Genomic DNA, 3,498 nt, shown 5'->3' with positions numbered 1-3,498 from the left:
ACGCTGGAGCACGGGGCCGTCTCTGCCCTGAGCCCTAGGACGCTGGAGCACGGGGCCGTCTCTGCCCTGAGCCCTAGGACGCTGGAGCACGGGGCTGTCTCTGCCCTCAGCCCTAGGACACTGGGGGCACGGGGCCACCCCTGCCCTCAGCTGGAGGATGCAGGAGGCTTTTTCTGCCCACGTCAGCACCCTGCAGCGGCCCTGTCACACACCCTGGTGGCCCCAGCCCAGGTTGAGACAGGTCTGGATCTGTTCTCCTTGGATTTTCCCTGAGTTCTTTCCTAAGATGCCGTCTGCGGAATCCCCCTGTGCAGGGGTGAGGCTGCCTCTTCTGGGAAGTGTCAGTGGCCCTCCCTGCAGCAGCTTGCCCGCCTGACTCCTGTGTGAGGAGTGGGCCCTGCCTCCACACCTTTGCCCCTGCCCAGGATGCTGTCCCTCCTCACTCCTGAGTGTGCCCCGTCTGTCCCCAGGGCCCCGTCCCTTACTCCAGCTCCTGAAGCCCCAGGGAATGGCACGTGGCTCTCAACATGAGCGTCCCTGATGGGGGGTGCAGGATCTCGGTATGAACTCGATGGGCCGGCCTGGTGCTAGAGCCTCTGACGTGGGGGGCGGGGGGTCCTTCTGGGCTCAGGCGCTGTGGGCCTAGTGTCCCCCCAGGCCAGTGCCTGCTTCTCCTGGCCTCTGAGCAAAGGAGGGGCTGGTGGTGTTTTCAGGTCGCAGGTGGTGTCCACCCCCTGCTGCTCGAGCCCCTGAGTGTGTCCTCCGCAGCCCTGCCCTCCCTCGCTCTCTGACCCTTGGCCTGAGCCCTGTGTTATCTGGAGTGGAAGCTAGAGTGACTGCCTCTGGAATGAAAAGGAAGTGGGAACTTCTCTGAAAGTGAAAGTGTGGGGTCCCGGCGGAGGGCAGGGCTGTGGGTGGGGCCGGGTGGGCCTGGCAGGCACTGACCATGGCTGGGAAGTCCCAGCTGTTAGTCACTCGCTCGGGCTGCTCCGGAGGCCCCATGGCCAGGGCCTGACTCTGAAGGCCCCACGGGCCAGCTTCTCAGGTGGCTGCATTCTTCCTGGGCCGAGGCTGCGTGCTCAGCAGGTATGTCCCGGGAAGGTGGAGCAGGAGGGCATGGGGTGCTGTGGGCGGGCGGGGGCGACTCTCAGGCCTGAGGACCATTCCGGCTCTGTGTGTGGCCTTCCAGGCCAAGGGCCTCACTCAGAGCCCAGGCTGCCCGGGCCAGAGCAGCAGCACAAATCACAGCGGACACACACGCACACACTCACACCCGACACACAGCAGACACACTCAGGCAAGAAGCACAGACAGACAGACACAGAGACGGCCTGCAGGCGCAGACAGACCCAGCCCGCTAGGGCACACTCCGGGGCAGCGTCACACATACAGGGAGACGCTCTCAGGCCGTCGCTCAGGTGTGTGAATGCGGTGCGCTCAAGTGTGCAGGGGCCAGTTGCTCACGCCAGCGTCAGGTTCGCCTTCCTGGTTTCCCCCGGAGACTGCGGAGTACCAGCTGTGGCTGGGGGCTGAGTCCGGCCCACCCGCTGCCTGGGGCTCTCCTGGCCTCCAGGCTCGGTAACTGTCCCTCTGTCAAGTCAAGGCAGGTGCGCCCAGGCCCGGAGCAGGAGGGGCCGACTGTGGTAGGGGCTCAGCTGGTCAGGGAAGGCTTCTCAGGGGAGGAGGCATTTCTGCTGAGCTTTCAATAAGTTGACATTGTAGGCAGAAAGGACAGTGCAAAGGTATGGAGGAGAGGTGGGCACTTCTGAGTGATCAGAGTGCAGGAAGCCAGACGCGTCATTAGAAGAGGCCTTGAATCCCAAGCTAAGGAGGGCGCTGTGCCTCTTCCGAGGGCGAGGGCGGCTCAGGCGGCTTGTGCTCTGCTGCTCCTGTGAAGGGAAGTGTTGTAAGTGGCTCTCAGAGGCTTTGCTAGGTTATGGAAAAGTGTTGGCTGTATTTACATAATCAATCAAGGCACACAACTTACTAAGCCTTTTTATTAGCTCCAATAATTTTTAGTCTCAGATTTTCTAAGTCAATAATCATGTCACCTATGAATAATGACAGTTTAATCTGCTCCTTCCCAGTGTTTATAGTTCTTATTTATTTCTCTTTCCTTATTGCCTTAACTAGTTCTTCCAAGCAAATGTTGAGGAGCAGGAGTGGTGAGAACACACCCCCTTGTCATTTGCCTTATTTTGAGGGGCCAGGAGGAAAAGAGAAGCTGCAAGGAAAGTTTTCAAAGGCGGTTTACGGGGCCAGGTGCGGTGGCTCGCTCCTGTAATCCCAGCACTTTGGGAGGCTCAGGCAGGAGGATCATTGGAGGCCAGGAGTTTGAGACCAGCCTGGGCAACATAGTGAGACCCCGTTTCTACAAAAAATAAAAAAATTAGCCATGCATGGAGTTGTGCACCTGTAGTCCCAGCTACTTGGGAGGCTGAGGTGGGGAAGTACTGCTTGAGTCCAGGAGTTCGAGGCTGCAGTGAGCTGTGATCGCACCCCTGCACCCCAGCAGGGTGAAGTGACACAGCAAGACCTTGTCTCTTAAAAACAATAAACAAAGGAGGTTTACATTTTGGCAAGATTCTTATGACTGATCCTAGGAGGTGGCATTGAGGGCGCCTGGGAAGGAGAGCAGCTCCGAGGCTGTGATCAGGGGAGGTGGTGGCAGGTGGGGATGTGAGAGGGGACCAGCCCCGCCAGGGCTTGGGCCCAGGGTGCAGTATAGGCAGTCACCCCAGAGGCTCCTTTTGAGCATTGAGGAGTGGAGTGAAAACAGTCCCAGCGTAGGTGGGAGGCTGGGAGCACTGTGGCGTGGCCAGAGGATGAGGAGCGGCTGCAGGAGAGGTCTGGGGGAAAGCGGGGAGGAGAAGCCGAGGCTGGGGCAGGCAGGGTGGGGAAGTCCAGGCTTGACTTCTCGGTCACGGCTAGGGTGGCCCAGGGTGGGAACTCTCAGTGACTGTGTCTCTGGCTGGCTTCCTGCCCCTGCTGGGCCCACAAAGGGTGTGTTAGCCTGACTTGGGGAGAGTAGGACCTGGGGCTCAGGACGGGTTTGGTCTCCAGGGCCTTGCAGTCAGGGAGCGGCAGCACAGGAGCCGGCCCCCCTGGACCTTCCGGACACCGGGACAGAGAGACTCAGAGAGAAAGAGAGCCAGAGAGAGTCCACGGGTTGTGGAAAGGCAGGCACAGGAACAGGGACAGGCCAAGCGAGAGCCTCTGGAGGTGGAGGGGGGAGTGGAGAGGGGCCTTCAGGTCTCAGCCTGCAGGCCCTAGCGCGGCAGCAGGCAGGCCAGCCCAGGGAGGTGGGGCGACCCTGACATCCATGTGTCCCCCATTCTAGGCTGTGCTCTGCGGTGAGGGGGGTAGATGGACAGAGGCTGCCAGGCCAGGGCAGGGGGCCAGGTCACCACAGGGACAGTCCCGTGTGCCACTGAGCAGACAGATGGTGACAGTGGGTGGTGCCAGGAATCTGTACCCAACGTCCTGAAACCCAGATCA

This window comes from Cebus imitator, unplaced genomic scaffold, assembly GCF_001604975.1.
Source record: "Cebus imitator isolate Cc_AM_T3 unplaced genomic scaffold, Cebus_imitator-1.0 Scaffold52, whole genome shotgun sequence".
Classification (NCBI taxonomy): Eukaryota; Metazoa; Chordata; class Mammalia; order Primates; family Cebidae; genus Cebus; species Cebus imitator.
Note: the sequence above shows the minus strand (reverse complement) of the source record.